At 37.9% G+C, this 23925-nt stretch overlaps 1 long non-coding RNA gene across 1 annotated transcript; it reads left to right on the top strand.

Annotated features, from left to right (window-relative positions):
- The first annotated feature begins 11552 nt into the window (after positions 1-11552).
- LOC144322946 (uncharacterized) lies at positions 11553-17364 on the top strand. The gene is made up of 3 exons (XR_013388529.1): positions 11553-11798; positions 13316-13483; positions 15447-17364. It is a non-coding gene; the product is annotated as an uncharacterized LOC144322946 (long non-coding RNA).
- The last annotated feature ends 6561 nt before the right edge of the window (positions 17365-23925 follow it).

Raw genomic sequence — 23925 nt, 5'->3', positions numbered from 1 at the left:
ATAAAATAAATAAAATAAAAATAAAATGAAATGAAATAAATAAAAATACAATAAATGAAATAAATTAAAAGTAAATTTATAAATAATAATAAAACTTAATAATTATTACTTATAATTATAATTATTAATAATAAATTAATAAAAATAAAATAAAATGAATTTTAAAATAAAATAAAATAAAATAGTAAATACAATAAAATAAAATTTAAAAAGAAAGCAGATTCTGGAGATGGGGGCCGGATGGAACAGCAGGCTAAAGATACAGTTTCCCTCAAGGAACTGAATCCCAACTTAGAGGTGACCGAGGAAGTGGTTCGTGACACCATAGTGTAACATGAGCTTCTAAGAGGTCAACAAAAGCCCAAAGGAGCGTCGCCTAAGATGGTCTGGAACTTAGGGGGGGAAAGTCAAGGAAGGCAGTTACCAAGAAAAGATGCAGAGCCAACCAGTCCCAATACAATTTTCTTCCAGAAAATAGCTTCCAGAGTAATAGCTATTCATTCTTTACTTGGTTGTAAGGGATCTTTTTTTTTTCTCCCTTTTAAAAATCTGGTGACCTTGATAGAGGGTCATGTTTGTAATGGAAGGAACCTACCTTTTGCTTCATTTTGTGACTGAAAAGACAACACACCATCTCCTTTTTTTTTTTCCCTAAAGATTTTATTTATTTATTCATGAGAGACAGAGAGAGAGAGAGGCAGAGACACAGGGAGAAGCAGGCTCCATGCAGGGAGCCTGACGCAGGACTCCATCCTGGGACCCCGGGGTCACGCCTGGGCAGAAGGCAGGCGCTAAACCACTGAGCCACCCGGGCTGCCCTTCTTTCCTTCTTAGTACCTTTGCAACCTGTAGTTACTAATTGTTAATGATTTCGTTTTATGTATTTGGTTGCTTAGTTATATTATTTATTTAATTACTTCTGGTCTACTAAGACCTGGGAACTGCAAGCTCCGTGAGGCAGAGGAACCTTCCATTATTCGCAACTTCATTCCTAAGGTGCTTCTGACTGGAAGTTCCATAAACATGTGTCGAGCCTAATTAATGAATTACAAAGCTAGGATCGTATGAGGTGGATGTTTTGGCCCCCGGGGATAGTGCAAATGAGGAGAAGACACCTGAACCCAAAATCATATGCCAGAAACACTACCTCCTTTACCCAGTAGGTAATGGACCCCAGAAAGGTGAAGTTTGCCCACTTTGATAATGATCACTTCCCTTTTCCTCAAAACTTGGCAGAGCTGACATGTCCTGAGTACTTCAACCCTACCAGCTACCCGGTAGCAACGGGCACAATATGTGGCACACCATAGTAATTTTTCATCAAATGAGTTATTTTACCCTCTGGCATTAGACGCATCTGGATGGAAAGATAGTCTCTGCATAGATATTAGCTTTTCAACATTTCGATTCCAACAGTAGAATAACACTCAGTAATCTGAATTTTTTTTTTTTTTTTTTACCTCTTTTAGCAAAAGCTTGCCATCTCAAAAAACCTTTTAAGCAGAGGGGCACTTCCTTGTCCTTCATGAGGAGACTTTAAAAATTACAAACAAAAATGACTGTTAAGCACTTACAAGAGCATTAGACGCAGTAAATTTTATCCACTATGAGGATAATGACCCAGGATTTATTACCATAATTGTCTGGGTGAGAAGGCAAGTGGTTACAAACGTACTAGACCTGTGTCTCAGTAGAGCAGAGCAGTTAAGTTGTGAGCTTTGAAGGTAAACAAAACTGGATAGGGACCCAGCCCTGTCTCTTACTTTTATTCTTAGTTGAACATTTGTTCCACACTCTACTGGCTCCTCAGGGAGGAATTATGGGAGACTGTTGGCCTGGCCTTTAATTTTGATGAACCTTTAAATATTTTCCTCTAAGGGCTATGAGAATATTTCTATTTCTGCCTGTGACTTTGGGCAAATTGTTTAGTTTTTCTGAACCTTAGTATCTGTATAAACAAAAGCATGATAAACATTCCTCAGAAGGCTTTTTAAGGATTCAATGACAATATGTCTGCATAATGCTTAGCACCACACCTAAGCATACAATGTGCACTCAATAAATGTTAGCCAGTAGTATAAAGCCAAGCATTGTGTGTGTTTGGTAGCATGGCTCCTGAGAACACCATGTAACAGTAATTAAAGAAAATGCCACTGCGCAGACAAACAGAAATGGTGCAACTTTGCCCAAGGCCTGTAATAATCACATTTAATAGCTGATGAAGATGAAGGGCTTTGGCAACCAGAGTCCTTGGTCATTTCAGCCCCTGGAGGCAGCAAGGCTTGGAATGAATTAGGAAGCGGGCATCCCAAGTCTAAGTTTTGTGACTTAGGGCAAATCATGGGCTCTCAGAACTTCAATTTACTCTTTTCTAAAATGTTGATAGTATTGTCTGCCCTCCTTGGCACACAATTAACATTCAACAAGTATTGATTGAGAATGATGAATGAATGCTGTATGTGAAGTTATGTTGTTTCCATGTTAGGTATTATAGCCAGATAGTCATAGTAATGAAAACTGCAATTCATATCAACTTCACATAAACATGGTTTCATGTAGTCTACAAGAAATCTTGCCTCTCTGGAAATACCAATGACATGATTTTTTGCATGAAACTATTGGGGATAACAATTACCCTCTGAATGTTTGAACAGCTTCATACTTTCTCACGGCAACCTTTGCTACCTCAGCACCCTCACTACTTACTTCCAACATTCTCCTCATCTACCAGGGGATCTTACTCCTGCTTCTAGATTGGCTAACTTTGAAAACACAAAACTCTAAATTGGCAAGCTGCACCCACATACTTTACAGGAAATGCAAACTCAAACTAATTCCTGCACTATAGCTTCCAAAGATTTGACTCAGGGAAATATTTGTGACGGATTGCAGCAGGATAGGCAGGTCCATTTCTTCTAGATGTTTTTAATTTTGTCTCTGCCTTATGCCTGCTTATCAGAGACCAATGTATTGAGAGCTAGATTACTAACACTTACACTCCCCCTGACTTCCAGTTAATTACCTTTTACCATGTTGCTTTTCATAGTCATGACACCAGCTTATCTTAAAGAACCCTCTAAAGAATATGAAACCTGACACTATATTCAAATAAAGCTATTGCTGAGGGTTTGTTTCCTTAAAGAATGTCCTTTGTGGTCTTCGTGTTAGAAATAGTTACGTTTTTTTCTCATTTATTTTTGCTTTGGCTTTATTTTTATTGAGGTGAAATTCATATAAAGTTAACCACTTAAAAGTACATAATTAGGGGTACCTGACTGGCTCAGTCTGTAGAGCATACAACTCTTAACCTCATGATTGTAAATTCTAACCGCTTGTTGGGTGTAGAGATGACTTAAAAATCAAATCTTTTAAGAAATAAAAATAAATAGGAGCGCCTGGGTGTTTCAGTTGGTTAAGTGTCTGCCTTCAGCTCAGGTCTGGGATCAAGCCCCGCATTGGGCTCTCTGCTCAGTGAGGAGTCTGCTTCTCCCTCTCCCTCTGCTCCTCCTCCCTGTTCATGCTCTCTCTCTCCCTCTCTCACTCAAATAAATAAATAAATAAATAAATAAATAAATAAATAAATAAATAAATTTAAAGACCTTTTAAATAAATAAATGAAAGTACATAATTAGTGCCACTTAGTACATTTACAATGTTGTGCGAATGTCTAAAACTTTTTCATCACTTCCAAAAAACCTTATATCCATTAAGCAGGCATTTCCTATTTCTTCCTCTCTCCAGCCCTGGCAACCACTGATCTACTTTCTGTCTCTATGGATTTAACTATTCTGGGTATTTCATACAAATAGAATCATACAACATGTGACCTTTGGTGTCAGATCTCTTACACTTAGTGTAATGTTTTTGAGGTTCATCCAGGTTATACCATGGATTGGCACCTCATTTCTTTTTATGGCTAAATAATGTTTCATTGATGGATATGACACGTTTTGTTTATCTGTTCATCCATTGATAGACATTTTGGTTCTTTCCACCTTTTGGTTATTGTGAACAATGCTATGAACATTGGTATACAGGTATCTGTTTGAATATTTCAATTATTTTAAATATATACCTAGGAATTTCAAATCTGATGGCAATTCAATGTTTAAGTTTTTGAGGAGCCACAAAACTACTAATTTGTGTTTCACCTTGTGGATAAACACTGCTGTTTTGGTGACTAGCCATGACTTGACCTTGTGGATAAACACTGTTCCTTTGGTGTCAGTCTCACCAACTTCCTCAGCGAGGAAGTTGAGACTCGGGTCTGCCGCCCAGCCATAGCAATCATTTAGGGCTCCGTCTATTTTATAAAGGGCACCTCTATTTTATAAATTAATTCCATTGCTGGCGGCATCTACATTTCCTAACTTTGTATTTGCCTTATTTTTTAATGATTTCAATTATTTTATCTTCCTACTACAATATGCATTTTTAGCTACCTTTTAATTATCAGGGGAATACCATACAATTCCTCTGATAACCCAAGGGGTAGGATTTATTAGTTTTTATATTTTACAGATAAAGGAACCAAGGTTAGAAAAGTTATTTGATTCTAGCCTCAAAAGGGTCACATGGAAACTCAAAACCCAAAACTTCAGAATCTGAATTCTATGTTCTTTCCACTACAACCTACCACCTCTTGAAGACTTTTATGAAATTATACAGTAATATATGTAAAAATAAACTTTTTTCTCTCTTTTCTTACCCACTCTAAAGAGGAAGGAGTCTGTAATGGGGTGAGGAAGAGGACAAAAGCTTTTATAATTAACCTATTTCTTAGCTTTGTTGCCGCATGCAGCAACTGGAAAGAAAACTCAGAAATAAAAAAACTGATTATATCACTTAGCTTTTTAACAGATCAAAGAAGTAACACAATATTATAGTGATATTATCGCTTAACTTCTCTTAAAGTGCCCCAAGGATGTGTTCACAAGTTTTGATCTACAAAGTTCCTGATGTTTATTTTTCTTTTTAATTGCTCAACTTTTATTCAACACTAACACTGCTTCTAAGGAAGACGCCAGAATAAACAGGCCGAAAATACAACATAGTATTGAGAAATGTTGGACAAAGTCCTCATACTACGTTACTGTGAAAATTCGCCAAGAAAGCTTTGTAGCAAGAGCATCTATTTTATTTTTCTGTGTATAACTCAAACAAGTGAGGAATGGGCTTATGACTTGAGTGAACAACATATGTGTGACTGATAATTAAGTTCTACCCTCTGCAAGAGGATAAACTGCTAAGTCCTCTCCTAGAAGTCATGCCATTGCACAGTAACACATGATGGACAAGGGTCTCACAGTTAAGAGATGCGAGTTTTTTTTTTTTTTTTTTTTTTTATTTATGATAGTCACAGAGAGAGAGAGAGAGAGGCAGAGACATAGGCAGAGGGAGAAGCAGGCTCCATGCACCGAGAGCCCGATGTGGGATTCGATCCTGGGTCTCCAGGATCGCGCCTGGGGCCAAAGGCAGGCGCTAAACCGCTGCACCACCCAGGGATCCCGAGATGCGAGTTTTATTCCCACTTCTGCAATTCATCAACTGTAGTAATATTGTACATTTTTATATTGCCTCATGGTCCACAAAAATTTCTCATTATCTCACTTCACCTTTACACCAACCCTAATAGGCAAGCATTAGTATTCTGTTCTGTGGATGAGAAAACCAAGGCTCAGGCAAGTCTGATAATTTGTCCTTTTTGAGAGCAAGTAAGGACTGAAACCCAAGATCACTCCTGGGTTGTCTGGCCTTAAGTTCACTGTTCTTTCCAGTCTGCCATGATGCCTCTTAGTAGTAGATTCTACTGCAACAGAAAGAGTCATTTAACCTTTTTCTCCTAGTTTCTTCATCTCTAAAATGAGGAAGTAAGAATACTTGATCATTAAGATCTCTTAGAAACCCAAAACTTTCTAAAAAGCGTTTTCTTATGGTATATATTATTATATATTATCATACCTTTCATTATAGTTATTTATATACTTGCCTTATTTCCCCATCTATGTTCTTTGAGATGAGGATCTGTGTCTGATTGAAATGTACATCCCTCCCAACTCCTAGCTTTTTGCCAAATGTGTTGAATGAGTAATCAAGTAATGCCACATGTCACAGGATAGCATTAGGAAGGTTTCGAGATGACATGCAAAGAAGTATGTTAGGGATAAGACTCCTATACATTAGAGATACAAATAAGAGACAAACAGCAGGAAATTTAAGGAATATACCACAAAGAGGCTCATGGCGCAGGCTATTGTAGAGATTTGGTTTCCTTAAGCAGCAAAGGGAATTTTCATATGAACTTTTCTCCTACCCCACACCATAGGAGCAGTGGATCTGAACCCAGAGAACCAAGAGATCTGAACACACCCAGTTTATGATTACCAACTCTTTTCAAAACAACTCTTTCCTAAAACGTTCTTTTTTACAGATCTTTTATGTGTTATAACTTTGTATGAAACAGGAATAGAGAATCATCAGGTTTGTTCAAACTTTGGTTCATGTATCCTTTGATGTTTCTTATCTGTTCTTCCCAGAAGCTTAAGCATGGACAGAGGGGAGAGCAGGGGGAGAGTGCCACTGTTAGTTTTTGTTGAAGGGATAGAAAGCTTCCTCCTCCAACACTCATGGCTAAGACTTGCTCCTGACCTCTGTCTGCTGCTTGCCTCCATGTGAGAATGTTTTCTGTCCAGCCATACAAGAGGAACATTTCTGAGTGGTGTGTGTTCTTTCATTGTTCCTTTTGCCTCTGAGGCCTAGGTCTCCAGTGAGCAGCAATGTTGTTGGGTTCCCTCCATGCTACAAAGCCTGAAACTTCTCTCCAGACAAAGCTGGGGCCATCTTAGCTCACTTCATTTGTTCTCCTTTTCCTAGTGATCACTGTCCTTCATTGCCTGATGTCCAGTGGCTTGGGACCCTTGTTGTTTCTGTTTATTTTCAGTTGTTTCATGCTAGAGGATAAATCTAATCCCTGTTGTTCCCTGTTGTTGTTTTGATGAAAAGAAGAAATCCCAGTACATGGGGATAAAACATACTAATCTCTCTACATTTTTTCCATGTTTCAAATGTTCCAAAATAAAAAGTTTTTTTTCTTTTTTAAAAAGGTGAAGACCTGAAGCTTGGTAGTGCAAAAGGTTTTTGAAAGATAACAATATTGTGTAATGGGAATTTTATTCAGTTGTATTGTCCATAACATGTAAAGAACCTCTCTTTTGAGAACCTAAGAATCTTTCTCTAAAATCTGTGTAACGGGATCCCTGGGTGGCGCAGCGGTTTGGCGCCTGCCTTTGGCCCAGGGCGTGATCCCGGAGACCCGGGATCGAATCCCACATCGGGCTCCCGGTGCATGGAGGCTGCTTCTCCCTCTGCCTGTGTCTCTGCCTCTCTCTCTCTCTCTCTCTGTGACTATCATAAATAAATTAAAAATAAAATAAAATCTGTGTAACTAATCTTTTACTTTAGCATACAAAAAGTTAGAGTAATATCATGAACATCTGTGCCCATACTACCCCTTTGGATATCTGCCATTTTACCCTCTAAATTTGGTATTTATCATTCTCGGGCATCATCTCTTTCCTTTCTCTCTGTCTCTTTCTGTCTCTTTTTCTCCCCCCATATATACATGTATATACGTATATATACATATCTCACACAATTTATATATGATGTCATATATATGTGGTGTCTATGTATATATTCTTCGGCAACTTAAATTTTGGCCCAACATTTTATTTGTGAGAGTCAGACACATGTTAACTAGTTCAATCATTTTCACTGTATCAAATAATGGCACATTTACTTTTTACCTGCTCATGTATATTTGTCAGTCTCTGATTAAAACTACAGGACTTATTTAATCACTTGTTCAACAAATATTTTGAGTGTCTACTGTGGGCCAAACATTGCTCTAGGTAATGGGGATGCTACAATTAACAAAAGTGACATCATAAGCCTTACATTTCAGCTTAAGAAGATAGACATTAAACAAATAACATGTGATATGTCAGTAAAATACTAAGAAGAAAAATGAAGCAAGGTAAAATGGGATAGAGAGTAAAGGTGACAGGTGGGTGGTGCTATTTTATGTGGGTGGTTAGGAAGACCTTTCTGATAAAGTGACATTCAAGGAGGCACCTGAAAGGAATGGGTAGGACAAAAACTTGGGAGTGGAAATGTGTAAGGTGGATCACACTTGGAAAAGGAAGGAGGCCAGAAAAGCTGGTGGAGAGAGGGCAGAAGGGATGTGAGCCATGAGACATGAAATCAGATCAGTGGTGGAGGAGGAGTGCAAATCTTGTAGGGCCTTTTAGGCCAAGGATTTTGGATATCTCTTTGAGTAGGATGAGAAGCCATTATAGGGTTTTGAGGAAAGGAACAACATGGTCTAATCTACTTTATTTTTTTAATTTTTCTATTTTTTGGTCTAATCTACTTTAAAAAAGTCTTTGAACACCAATAAAAAATAAATTTAAAAAAAAGTCTTTATTTAAATTCAATTTAATTAACATGTACCATATTATGAGCTTCAGGGGTAGAATTTGGTGATTCATCAGTTGTGTATAATATCCAGTGCTCATTACATCAAGTGCCCTCTGTTCTAATTTACTTTTAAGACCACGTTTACTGAATGGACTTTAGGAGGGGAAGGGGAAAAGGAAGAGACAAATTAGGAGGCTATTGCAAAATCCAGGTAAAAAAATTATGGTTTGGAACTGAGTAGTAGTGGGAAGAAGTGAGAACCATTTGGATTCTGAATATATTCAAAAGATAGAGCTAATGGGGCGCCTGGAAGGCTCAGTTGGATGAGTGTCTGACTCTTTATTTCAGTTCAGGTCATGATCTCGGGGTCATGGGATCAAGCCCTATGTGTCAGGTTCCATGCTGAGTGTGGGGTCTGCTTGGGATTCTCTCTCTCTCTCTCTCTCTCTCTCCCAAATAAATAAATAAATATTTAAAAGGTAGAGCCAAGCAGAATTTTCCTACAAATGGGATATTGGATATGAGAGAAAGAAGTCAAGCATGACTCCAAGTTTTGGGGGTTGAGTATCCAGAAGAAAGAAGTTGCTATTTACTGAGCAGTAGCAGCCTGGGAATATTGTTAGTTTGGGGGAGCAGTCAAGGGATTCATTTGGTTATGTTTTGTTTGGGACTTCCGAGTAAAGGTGTCTTGTAAGCAGGTGTATACACAAGTCTAAAGTTCAAGGGGGAAGCTCTAAGCTAAAGTTATAAATGTGAATGTCAGCAGCAGATAGATGAAATTTAAAGCCATGGGAATTAGCAGCATAGAAAAGAGAAAAAATAAGAGAACTGAGCCCTTAACTACTCAAACATTTAGGGAAAGAAAAGATGCAAAGGAACCTGCAAAGATGACTAAAAACAAGCTGGTGGTGAGAAAGAGGAAAACAGAAAGAGCAGTGTCGTGGAAGCTTCTAAGCCAAATTTCTGAAGATTCTCCTCATATATCCTCCCTGTGAATAACTACTCTTCCCATGAAGACCTAAGGCTGATTATTCCAAGAAGTCAAGGAATTCAAATATATGTCTGTAAATTTTAAAATAGTAATTTTTAAAGTTGTGTTATAGTATGGGATCATGAATAATATGATATTGATTTTAATTATCTTAAATGTTTAATCATATTTTCAATTAAAAAGAGCTTCACGAGAAGAATTGGATGGAAGTGATGTCTCAACTTGTCATTCTCTTTTGTGCTCAGATTAACTTAGGTTCTCTTCTCAGCATTTTGACATTTTTGTGTAGAAGGGGTGCCTGTTTTTTAAACAACTGATTGCTAATGTCTGCATCTTTTAAACTTCATGTGAAAAGATTAAATGTTTTTATTTAAACAACATGCATTACTGTTATTAAAATCCTCAGCACCCACGGGTTTTGGGTGGGGTCTGAGTTACTCACATTCAGTGAGGGGGAAATTCTTTCTAGTTTTGCTCAAGTGGTTCTTCAATTATTTGAAAAAAACCTTGTTGGTTTCAGCTTGGTGTTTTCGGACTCCTTTACAAAGCCTTTAGCTCTTACAGGCACTACAACTCTGCTCCTTTTTTTTTTTTATTTTTTTAATTGGTGTTCAATTTACCAACATACAGAATAACCCCCAGTGCCCGTCACCCATTCACTCCCACCCCCCGCCCTCCTCCCCTTCTACCACCCCTAGTTCGTTTCCCAGAGTTAGGAGTCTTCATGTTCTGTCTCCCTTTCTGATATTTCCCACACATTTCTTCTCCCTTCCCTTATGTTCCCTTTCACTATTATTTATATTCCCCAAATGAATGAGAACATATAATGTTTGTCCTTCTCCGACTGACTTACTTCACTCAGCATAATACCCTCCAGTTCCATCCATGTTGAAGCAAATGGTGGGTATTTGTCATTTCTAATAGCTGAGGAATATTCCATTGTATACATAAACCACATCTTCTTTATCCATTCATCTTTCGATGGACACTGAGGCTCCTTCACAGTTTGGCTATTGTGGCCATTGCTGCTATAAACATCGGAGTGCAGGTGTCCCTGCATTTCATTGCATCTGTATCTTTGGGGTACAACTCTGCTCCTATTTGAAATGTAGCATATGTATCTTAATTATCATAGAAACCACCAGACATACACCTTGATGAAGACAAACGTACAGATAAGACTTGTGTTATTCTTCAGTATGGGCCAGCATGACAGGTTTTTAAAAATTCAAAAAGTTGAGAGAGATCTTAGAACATATATGGGCAAATCCTTTCCTTTTTCTTTCTTTTTTTTTTTTTTTTGGTTATGAAAATAAAGGCTATCAGGTTATGTTCTTTGTTTGAGGTACCCAAACTAGTTAGTGGGGGAAATTGGGGTTAGTATCCAGGTATCCTAATTTCAGGCCAGTTCTCCACACTAAGGAGAGCTATATTATAAAGGGAAAAAGTAGCAAAATAAGAGAAGCTTGTCTGACTCTAACTTAATTTAGGGTCTCTAGCCACTTTCTTGTTTCATATCAATACTCCTTTGATACTCCCATGATCTCACTGACCTTTGAAATAACCCTATTGAATAGCAGATGCCATTATCATTATCCTCATTTTACATAGGTGGTGAAATTGAGTCACAGAGTTTCATTTACACCTCCAAGATCACAGAGCTAGAAGACAGGACACTACCCAGATCTTCTGAAGTCTATGTAGCTCTTCTTTCTACGATTAGTCATGTCAGGAGAAATATTTAAATGATATAGCAAAATAATCTTAGAAAAGAAAAAAACCCACTTCTGTGTTGTACACCAGTTGGAAGACAAGGGGGACAAGCTGATGATGGGAAATGTAATGGCTGGAAAAAAATAGTAACAACTAACAGTGTTGCCATAGTAGCAAAACTGAGCAATTAGAGGCATTGATGCAAATTTCTTTGAACAAAAAGAATCAAATTCTATGAAAGAAGATAATTTTGGGCAGTCCTTACATAGTTTCAAAATACCAACTGCACAAGTGCAAAGATGAGTAGATTTGAATTAACATCAGCTTCTGGGTGAAGACGTGGGAATTTTCATTCACTGCAAACAGAATGTGATCCAATGTTATAACATGGCTGCCAAAAAAGTTAATGCAATTCTAAACCACAGTGATAGAAAGATGTAGGGAGTAAACTTCTCTGGTTAACCGAAGTTGAATCATTATGTTCATCTCTTGGTACCACATCTTAGGAAGGACGCTAAAACCTTAAAGTTCGTGGAAGAGGATGATCACCAGAATGGAAGTCTGGAAGCCATTTCCTCAAAGGAACTTTTGAGGAACTTGGGAAATTAACTTGAAAGTAAGGAGAATTAAGTTTTTTAAATTTATTCATTCACTTAGTGAAAATTTATTGAATGCTTATTATATGTCAGAAGAGGCAGGGTCTTTTAGGTGACTGCAAAGACTTTGGCCAGTGCCTGAGTGAATTGGGAGCCATGTGGAGGATTTAAGGTCGAGGAGTGACTGTATCTCACATATTTTTAAGGCATCATTCTGCGAGTTGAGACTAGGCTATTGGATGTGGGACAAGGGTGGAAGTATGGAGACAAAACAGGTTATTGCAATAATTCAGCAAGAGATGACACCGTTTGGACGAGGGTGAGAGCAGTAGAAGGAAAGAGAAGGGATTGGATTTTGGATATATTTTGAATTTGGGGGATATTTCTCATAAATGAATTTTTTTTTAAAAAAACATTGGTCCAACCTCACTTGAATCTCTGTGTCTCTGGAGGTCAGCACCAAGATCCATAGGTGGTATTGTGAGGGGAACAGGAGAAGGAGGAGGGAATTTGCCATTGGTAAAGAGAGGAGGTAGATAGGGGTTAGGCAGAGCTGGAACATGCCTCTCCCTGCAATGTTGTAGCATTTTGACTCCATATCACAGAGGGAAAAAGTTTGTAACTGTCAGAAATATAATAGAATTTCCAAAAGTTCATGAAATCAGCAATACAAAGTGCAAAGCATGAAGCTGCTATTATATTTGTTCTATAATATTGTAAAAACAACACTTTTTTAAAAAAATAAAAGGAGAAAAGAGAAAAACTATGATCTATCACTTTCTTGAGGACTCAGATACTACTTGCACATTATCTGTATGACCAGCACCACCCCACATTCTGATTCATCCACAATCCTTTTTTGTACTCTATAACTATGAAACAGAAAGTAACTAATAGGAAAATGAATAGCATGGCTAAATATGGGCAAATATTTCTACCTCACAATGGTCTGATGGGAAAGTAATGGAAATTGAACTCACAGGACATGAATACCATACCTATGCCATTTAGGGAAGAAGAATTGGAGTGTGGGCTGAAAGCATGTCTAACATAAAAGAAAAGGAGAACTCCAGCTATTAAAAGTATCACAATAACAGGTTGATTTTTTTTAGTGTTCTTTAGTAATTGATAGAAATAAATTGATATTGTAATATAATCATGAGTTTATGATTCAATCAATAACTAAGTTAAACCTCATCATTGTTGTTATACATTTGTATATAATCAGGATTATGCCGTTGGTGTAAGAGTTTATTGATTTTTTATTTACCAACTATCTTCTATGTGCCAGGCAATGTATCAGAGATACAATCCTGAACAAGACCAATGCTCTTCCCTGTCCTCAAGTCATTGATAGTCTGGTTTAGTGGTTCTCAAATGTTGATGTATTTGAGAATCACCTAGAGAATTTGTTGAAAATGTAAACAGCTTCTTCCACTCCTGCCCTTGTAGAAGTGCTGACTCAGATCTAGAGTGAATTCCAGGAATTTATCTCCATTTTAGGCTTCCAAAAGATTCTTTTTTTTTTTTTTTTCAGTTTCCAGGAGATTCTAATGCAGGTGGTCCATGGACACCACTTTGAGAAATCCTGGAATATCACAGAAAGCCCCTGAAGAAAGGTGATGGGGTCTCTATCAGCCTCTCAGGGATGACAACTGTTGACTACAATCAGGATGACAACTGAGAAGCAAGCAAGTGTTCTTTGGTAAGAAGGATTATTCTTAGTGAATAGAACTCTTGGATAGAGTCTCTTTAAAAAAAAAAAAGATTTATTTATTTATTTATTTATTTATTTATTTATTTATTTATTTATTTGAGAGAGCGAGTGTGCATGTGCATACAAGCGGTGGGGATGGGGGAGGAGATGAGGGAGAAGGAGAGCAGACTCCCCACTGAGGGTGGAGCCTGATGTGGGGCTCAGTTCCAGGACCCTGAGATCATGACCTGAGCTGAAATCAAGAGTTGGCTGCTTAACTGACTGAGCCACCCAGGTCCCCCAGAAATCTTGGGTGCTTCTTAGAAGAGAATAACTTCCAATTCCCAGGTTACAATTTTTCAAAATGTCTGGCCTTGTGAGAATCATTTACCCATCAAGAGCATTCCAGACCAATCAGTCAATTTGCCAGATGCTACCAACTGCACTTTCTACCTTGACCTGCTGCACCCACTGCCTTCAGAGGGATACACAATTAACCTGCCCCTGCCTTCTCCCCAGCTGATTTGATTAAGGATGACTACCTACCCCAAAGTCAGCCAATCTACTACTGGCAGGTCAGGGAACAAATATTTCTGCTTTTAACTAAGAGACATAGAGTTGTAGTCACTTGATTGTAGGTTAACCTAAAAGGTCATGAATGGTCAAATGAGATGGTTAAACAGGAACCCAGCAAGAATAGAGACCAGAATATATGTACAGAAAACAGCAGTGAACCCACAAGAGAGACACTAATATAAAGAAGAACACATGGCCGCTGAGAGATTGAAAGAATAACCAACCACAGTTCCTGATTTCCCATTTCCCAGCTCCATATCCCTCAGATCCAGTTCTAATTGCTGTCCTTAGGTACCTTGAGGCTTCTTTAATGTTCTTTCAATGAGACGCTCATTTTGAGTCAACTGAAGTGTGTTCTGTCCATTGTAACCAAATTGTCCCTAAGTAAGATAAGCAGAGACTAGACGCTTCAGGGAAAAAAGCTACTCACCCATTCATATAAAGGATTTTGTTCAGAGATTTGAATTGCAAACAGCAGAAAGAAACTCTAAGATAACTAAACCATTAGAAGGCTACTGGGGCACCTAGAATTGAGATTAGAGGACCAGATTCTGAAATGAACAATAACAAAGGTAGAAAAAATTGATTTGCCAGTCAAAAGTATAGCCACTGTCTCATGATTTCATCGTGCAATTGGCACCTGCCTCTGTGCCGGGTGACCTCTGTCTACTCCTTTTACTTATGCCACATTCCCCTCAAGATTAAAAAATTGAAGAGAATTATACACCTGGCCAAACCTAGGCCACACACCTATGTCTGGGTTTATGAGGGCAAGGAAAGGAAGGATTTACCGTTTGTTTCCAGAGTAGGAGGTAGTGCACCCAGTTATTCTCTGAAAACCATACATTATGGAAGAAATATCATTTCCTAAAAGAAAATTGGGGCCTTTTGTGAGGAGGAATGGATACCAGAGAGACTTTAAACATGAGATAAGCAGCAAGAGACCATATGTTTACACTCAGACAGGAAGAAATGACAGAGAGATGCCTGGGTGTTCAACAACAAAAAAATAATGTTCTGAAGATTAGAGAAATTGAATAGCAGGTTTGTGAAATAATGAACTGTGCCACTCGAACTGTCCAAGCAAGAGTTGGCTAACCATTAATTAGTAACATTGAGGGAATTCCTAAGTCAGATGCCAAATGCTGACATGACAACCTGCCTGATTACTCACAGACCTTAATAGTATCTGAAGAAAACACATTTATTTATTTTTATTTTTATTTTTTAGAAAATACATTTAAAGCTGTGTATCTATTTCCTGTCTTAAGGCAATGAGCACCATATATCTACTAAATGCCTTATGAAGTAGCTCTGCCTTTGATTCACCTTGAAATTGTTCTTTTGAGCTTGAAGCTGCCCTGCTCATTCCATCTGCCCTGTCCCTTCTCTCTAGTTGTCATTGCTGAGAAAGCTTCACCTTGGCTAAAGGTACAGTCTTGCCCTGCATCAAACTTGTCTGTAGACACAGGAAACAAGAGGAGCCTCAAAAGCCCCAGGATAAAGTTTATCGACTGGCACATCAAGACACACCGTGTCGGATGGAGCACAGCTTGTCCTGAAGTTGGTTTCCTGGTTCCCTGACAATCAGGCTGGCACATTATTTACTTGGGATGGAGAATGTGTCTGGCACATCTGTCTCCCCAAGGACTCAATTTCTTTTTTTTTTTTTTAATTATTTATTTGCCAGAGAGAGCGGGAGCACAAGCAAAGGGAGCAACAGGCAGAGGGAGAGGGAGAAGCACGCTCCCTGCTGAGCAAGGAGCCTGATGCGATTCAGGGCTCTATCTCAGGATCATGACCCGACCTGAAGGCAGACACTTAACCAACTGAGCCACCCAGGCACCCCAGGACTCAATTTCTTGTCCCCAAACTGCCTGCTTACCTCCACTTCTGATTAATAGCTGCTTAACCCTGTGTTGAATGTCTGTCTGGACCATGTGTATCAGGTGGGGTTCAGTGCTGGAGAGAGATGCCACCTGAAGTATTTCAAGCAGAAAGTGACATAATACAGAGAATTAGATTATTACAAAATGTTGGCATGGATGTAGAGCACCAGTATGTTCATATGTTGCTGGTGGGAATGCAGAATGGTACACCTACCTTGGATAACAATTTGGCAGTTTCTTATAAGGTTAGGCATACATTTACCATATGGTCTATCAATTCTACTCCTGGGTATTTGCCCAAGGGAAATTAAATATATATCTGCATGAATATGAATGTTAATCACTTTATTCCTAATAGGCAAAAACTGGAAACAGAATCTATCAACTGGTAACTATATATATATAAGAAAGTTTTAGTGAAACTACTAAAATTGGAATCATATTGTTACTACTCAGTAATAGTAAGAAATGAACTACTAGTACACATCAATCTGGAGACATTTCAAAACCTTTTTTTTAATCTGAAGATCTAATTGGTTTTATTAAATAATTCATGAATGGAGCAGCATCTCACCTAGTGAGTAGGAGAAGATCCCCCTGCCTCTTCTAGTTAAAATTTAGACACAAAAAAGTACAAACTGTATGATTCCATTTATTTGAAATATTATAATGGGAAAAATTAATTCTTAGTGACAGAAAGCAGAATAATATCTTTGATAGAGGGTGGGTGGACAGAGAATGACAGTGAAGGGACATGAGTGAATTTGGGAAGATGATGAAAAATCCTTTTTGATTAGGGTAGTAGTTACATGGGTACACTTTTGTCAAAACTCACCGAACAGTATACTTAAAAGGAAGTATTTTATTACATGTAAATTATATGTCAATAAATTTGATTTCAAGTGTAAAAAGCCTGGGCACCTGGGTGGCGCAATCGGCTGAGCGACCAACTCTTGATTTCAGCTCAGGACATGATCTCAGGGTCGTGGGGTGGAGTGCCAAGCATGGTGGCTCCATGCTCAGTGGGGAGTCTGCCTGAGAGTCTCTCTTCCTCTCCCTCTGTCCCTCCCAGTCGTGCTCACTCTCTCTCTAAAATAAAATAAGTAAATCTTTAAAAAATAAACGTAAAAAATAAAGTGTAAAAAGCCAAACTCTATGGTATATGGACCTCTGATCATAAAACAAATTCCCAATTTATACTCCTCTCTAGGAGCATACAACCATATCTCTTTTTTCTACATGTATAAAAACACTGGCTATGATATATCCTATTAAATTTTGTTCCATTTAGCGATGCCTGGGTGGCTCAGTGGTTGAGCATCTGGCTTTGCTCAGATGTGATCCCAGAGTCCTGGGATCGAGTCCCGCATCATGCTCCCTGCAGGGATCCTGCTTCTCCCTCTGCCTGTGTCTCTGCCTCTCTCTCTCTGGGTCTCTTATGAATGAATAAATAAAATGTTTTTTAAAAATTTGTGTTCCGTTTGCTGTGTGGAAAGAGGTAGCTAATTGACTTGCATTGCTCTGATATTAGTGACTTGCCTGAAATACTAGCTTTTTAAGAGACTGAGAAGGAAAAATAGGAGAGGTGAGACAAAAACTCCTTTTCACAGGAAAAGGAGTAGTAACCTTTCTAACTCCTCTAGGGTTTCTGCCTCCCTGCCCTCCCTCCATCCTCCATCCTCCATCTTTATGACGGTCTCTCTCCTTTCCCTGAGTCAAAACTTTAGGAGCTATTTTTGGCTTGTCCTTATCCTGACCATCATAATCATCCACAGGTCAGTTGCTAATCCCTTTATAATAGTTCCAACATCAGCATCATTTCCCTCCTCTCTATTACTTCTGCCCCTTTACTTCATTTGACTGCTTCCTATTCTATTCTAAGTACATCAGCTAAGTCTGTGGGTCTGGATTCTCCTTCCAAGCCAACCTACTCTCTGCTGTGTGGCCAATTTTTTTTGAAGCACATTTCTATGATGGTGCTTACAAGATCAAAAACAAACAACAAGAAACAAGAACAATAAAAAAATGTCAATGCAAAACCCCAAAACCAGCATTCAAAGTCCTCCAGAAATGGACTGCAATCTGCATTCCCAAACTTACAGCCCATTATTTTCCTGCATCTACTCAGGCCATATAGTGTAGTGGTTGAAAGCTGTCATTACTACCTCTGTTCACAAAAGCAACATGTAGAGCCGAATATTTCTAAAGTTGTGTCAATCATAAGCTGTGTACAAAGGCCAACCTCTGGTACTTCATCAAATATTCAGAAAGACCTCGATTCCTAAGCCACAGCTGTTTCAGTGGCCTGGTTTTCTGACAAAGTACATGTTTCTTTCAGGTTTGCTACCATAGCAATGTTGTGTGCCTTCTCTTGTATCATCCAGAGACACGTTTAGCTAGTTCATTCTCCAAGCAAAGATTTGTATATAGAAAATAGCCTTTTTCTGTTTGAGTACACCTTTATTTGACTTAGTACATTTAAGAAACCTTGGTCCATGGGGCACCTGGGTGGCTCACTTGGTTGAGCTGCTAGCTCTTGATTTCGGCTCAGGTGGTGATCTCAGGGTGGTTTATTTATTTATTTCTGCTTCCTACTGGCCCTTTAAACTGTCTCAGTGGACATAGTTCTTCCACTGCCCCAGGAGAAAAAGTTGGACAGAAATGAGATTTTGTGGTCATTTGTGGTTAGTAGATAGTCCAGGTCAATTTATTTCACAAACAATTAAATTTATCAATTAAAGTTACGTGAACCAAGGCTTTATGACACGGGTGGTTTTGAATAGGTAGGATTTTAACAGAGGTAGCAGAAGAAAGCTTTCTAGGCAGAAAGAATATCAAAGATCAACCCAAAAAGTTCAGAGGATGTTTGGGGTTTTCAGGAAGGAACCAGTGTACCAGATTCACTGACCCACAGTGTCCTTAAGGGGACTAGCTATTGTAGGTCAGATCCATTTCCATTATAGACTGAGGATTTTAGACCAAAGTTTAAAACAAGGCACCTGTTAAGTAACAGATAATAAATGCATGATTAGCACAATCTTTGAGGAGGATTGAACAGTAAGGATAGCAGAAGGGAGAAGAAGTCAGAAAATAAGGAGAAAACTAGGAGTCTAACTAAACACTGGATGGAAAGTAAAACATTGGGAGGAGGAGGGTCATAGAGAGGAAGGTGAATAGAATTTTTAAAAGTGTTTACAGGATTTTGCAATGTATTAAAGTTAAAGGAGGAGGAGGAAGACCAACACTGTCCATGCAACTACATGATACAGGCACTTAGCTCAACTATCCTGCTGGAGGATGTGGGCAATCTAAGAGGAACAATGAAGATGTCTCCAAGATTTCCAGAATAGAAAACAGGGAGAATGCCTGTTCCGTGACTTAGAAACTGGGAAATTAGATGATGGTTTAATTTGGATGTATTGAGATGGATACTACCTCTGTTCACAAAAGCAACATGTAGAGCAGAATCTTTAGGTAGAATATTTGGTGGAATATTTAGGTAGTGATCTGTAACAAAAATTGAAAATAAAATAAGCCCAAGAGTGGTGTCTAAGCAGGTGAGGTAGGTTATAAAATCATCCAGGTCATAGTGATAATGAAAACTGAGGATAAGATCATCAGAAGAGAGCTGGTAGAAAGAGAAGTGCTCTGTGCAGAATGATAATGATCTTGATAATCCTCATCATTGCAAACACTGTTGAATGATTAACATATGCCAAGCTTCGTGTCAAATGCTTTTCATGAATTACCTCATTTACTTATCACAATAAAGGAATCTGTGAAAGTTACAGTTATGACTAATTATTAATACACAATGTAAAAAATTAATTTTCTAGAAATAGAATTCCAGCTAATTTCAATATGTCAAGTAGTGAAGGGGGCCATGGAAAAGATTAAAAAGAGCACCAAAGTTCAATATCTTCTTCAGAGAATGCTGATTAATTCTAGTTTTTGATTAGTAAAATAGAAATTTAATATGCATTTTAAAAGTTTCAAAGGAATACACACACACACACACACACACACACACAATGGAATATTACTCAGCCGTAAAGAATAAAATCTTGCCATTTGCAACAACAAGAATGGACCTAGAGGGTATAAAGCTATGTGATTTAAGTCAGAGAAAAACAAATACCAAATGATTTCACTCATATGTGAAATTTAAAAAATAAGAAATGAACAACAACAAAAAAGATCAACAACAACAAACCAGACTTAAATATGGAGAACAAACAGGTGGTTGCCAGAACAGAGGTGGTGGGGGAAATGGGTGAAATTGATAAAGGGGATTAAGAGGTACAAACTTCCAGTTCCAAAATAAATAAGTCATGGAAATGAAAAATACAAGATAGGAAATATAGTGAATAAGATTGTAAAAACACTGGCGATAGATGATGACTACACTTATTGGTGAGCACTGAGTAATGTATAAAATTGCTGAATCATTATTTTGTACACCTGAAATTAATATAATACTGTATGTTAATTATACTTCAATATGAAAAAAAGTTTTGAATGGATATGGTATGCTCTTTAGTCACTGGAAGGAAAACATGGAATGTAGAGAACAAGTAATCATGATAGTATAACAGTTTTGAATCTTTATAATCTAACAATATAACTTCAAAGTATAGGGCTTTAAACTTTAGGAATAGATACAAATTCACAATCATGGTGAAAGCTATTAGCAAACCATCTTATAAACAGACATATCCCTAGACAAAAGTAAACAAGGATTTAAATAACATGATTTGAAAGCATCTATATACTCATACACACATAATGAATTATATGGTGAGTGTTCTTTTCAAAAGACCAGGGGATATTATCAAATAAATGGGTTTGGGATCAGAGAACAAAGATGATTGCAATGAAATCCAAACAACAGAATTCACAAAGTCACACTTTCTAATCATGTTGCAATAAAAACAAAATAGCAATATGAAAGACAGGCAAACATTTTTAAAAATAATTTTGATTAAAGAAGAAATTGAAACTGAAATTACAGGCAAAAATCCACAAACTGATCTACCAATTCAACTCAATCACTATTAAAATCCCAGAGAAGGGATCCCTGGGTGGCGCAGCGGTTTGGCGCCTGCCTTTGGCCCAGGGCGCGATCCTGGAGACCCGGGATAGAATCCCACGTTGGGCTCCCTGCATGGAGCCTGCTTCTCCCTCCACCTGTGTCTCTGCCCCTCTCTCTCTCTCTCTGTGTGTGACTGTCATAAATAAATAAAAACTAAAAAAAATAAAATCCCAGAGAACATTTTTTGGAGAAATTGATATGGACATTAAAATTCCCATGGGAAAAATAAAATAAAATAAAATAAAATAAAATAAAATAAAATAAAATAAAATAAAATTCCCATGGATATGCAATGCACCTAGAATAAACAAAACAACATTTAAAAAACATAGTAAAGCTGAGACTCCCATTTCTCAATTCCAAAACGTACTACAAAGCTACAGTAATCAAGAACATAAGGATACATATAAAAATGAATGGGATAAAATTGAGAGTCTAGAAATAAACCTGAAACATCAATGGCCAATTGATTTCAACAAGAGTGCCAAAACCACTTAATGGGGAAGGAATAATCCATCTCTTCAACAAATGGTGCTGGTACAACTGAGTATCTACATGCAAGAGAATAAAGTTGGATCTTGATTTCATAATATACACGAAAATTTAACTTGAAATGGATCAAAGACTTACAGCTACTTTCTCCAACTCAGCCTTTATAATAATTAAAGAGATATTTAAAATTAGCTTGGTTCTATAAAGAAATGTTAGAGTTTTGTTTGATTGCACTGGTATCTTATGTTTAACATTTTGAAGAACTACCAACCTGTTTTGCAAGTGACGGTACCATTTTACATTCCTACGGCAATGTGTGTGTGTGTGTGTATACGATTCCAGCTCCTTATCAGATACATAATGTGCAAATATTTTCTACATTCTGTGGGTTGTCTTTCCACTTTCTGGACAGTATCTTTTGAAGCACAAAGGTTTTAAGCCCAATCTATATGTTTTTCTATTGTTTGTGCTTTTGATGTCTTCTTACCAAAGAATTCATTGCTTAATCCAAGGTGATGACAATTTATACCTCTGATTTTATAAAAAGATTTATTAAATAAAAAGATTTATTTATTTTATAAAAAGATTTTTTAGCACTTACATGTAAGTGTGGCAGCCTGAGACACAGAACTAGGCATTTTTACCACCCATCAGAGGCACATCTGAATAACCAACTGTGTTCTCACAATGGACCTAATACTGTAAAACATCTGTGGCATAGTAGAGCCTACAAAAATGTGTGTTTCCTATAAGGAGACGGCCCCCAAGAGGAAACAAGGGATAACTGACCTGTGGATACCTATTTCTCAAATTCACTAAGCAGAGAAGTCATTCTATCTTCCTTGGGGAAGCTGGAGACAGGAGCTGTGCAAAGGGGGATGTTTAGGAAAAATATTTTTCATGAAAATCAGAGGAATGTGGAAGAGACATGTCACAGTAAACAACTGGATCAGAGGGTGTAAAGATTTTGTAGGCTACACGCTGCCAAATCACTTTCCAATAGTATTTCACCAAATAATTTGTAGTACAACCCAAGAGGTATGATGGAGGTCAGTGTACATTACCTTTGACAGGCGTGCCAGCCACTGCAAATTGCCTATGCAATTGCCATTATCCCCCTTTTTTTGGTAATAGAACTACGATTTGGGGTGGCGATATGCCCAGCTTATAAATCCTCAGCCTCTTGTGCAATAGTGAAGGCAGTGTCATACATTACCTACCAATACAATGCAAAACAGAAGGCTGCTAGTGATTCCTAAGAAGTTTTGCTTTCTTAATGCCATACCCTTCCCTCCCTTCGTCTTCCTGCCTACAGCACAGGACTGATGTCTGAAGCAGAAGTGTCTGTCCATCTTGTAACCAAAATGAGAGCCACATGCCAAGAATGATGAAACAGAAACATAAAAGTTCCTTGAAGACATTCTTGAGCTGCTCCATCAACCCTACTTTGTCTTTTCTATAGATCATGCCATTTATCAACTCCAAACATTTTCCTGTCTAATGATTTCAGCTTTGAATTGTATTTGTCTTAAATATCCGTCTGGGTTAGTATCTGCAACTCATTTTACTCTGCCCTTTTATTGCAGAAGTCATTCTTTCAAATAACCGTATTTGATTTTCCATTCCAATCTGAGTATTTGACTTTTTACTCAGAGAATGAAGCTCATTTACATTGACAATAGTAATGTTTGCATTTATATAGTTGGTTGCATGATGTAGAAATTTATCTTCAATTAGCTTAGGCAAAATAGAAACTCATTGGCTCCTGCAACCAGAAAGGACAAGAGTGCAGCTAGAGACCCACTGAGCCAGAGACTTGATGTTGCCGAGATTCTCTTACTCTGCCTCACTTCTTTGCTTCTCTCTACTTTTGTCCACACACACCATTGCACACATCTTCCTGGCTTTGTCTCCTAAGGAAAAATTTCCTTTCCTGCAAGGCCTGTTGAATAAACCCTAGAGGAGAAGAATGACGTTCACAGTCTGTGCCAGCCTATGCGCTGGATCAGTTTACAGGGCTGGGTGGGGAGTGGGTGGGGATGATGAGGTTCCAGGACTTAGGTCAGACATTCACTTCCAGACAATCCAGTCCAGGTAAGTAAGATCATGCAAAACGATGTTATCTCTATGTGGAGTCTATGGCTAGAATAGGATGGGGTCATGGGATGCTTTTCTCAGAAAAATGCAAGCGCTCTGGGCAGAAAAGAGGTAAATGACCATTTTAATTGTCACAGAGTTGCAAGGTCTTAGTTTATACTTCCTGGGTTTTAATCCCTTTCCCCTTTTTAGATATGGACTATTAGTTTGTTCTTATTCTCTGCAATAATTAAGAAGGAAAGCATCCTGTTTCAATTAAACTGTTCTTAAATTTTTACCATCTAATTATGAAAATCAGGAGCAAC

This window comes from Canis aureus, chromosome 11 (genome assembly GCF_053574225.1).
Source record: "Canis aureus isolate CA01 chromosome 11, VMU_Caureus_v.1.0, whole genome shotgun sequence".
NCBI classification, from domain to species: Eukaryota; Metazoa; Chordata; class Mammalia; order Carnivora; family Canidae; genus Canis; species Canis aureus.
This window is presented reverse-complemented; position numbering and strand designations above follow the sequence as displayed.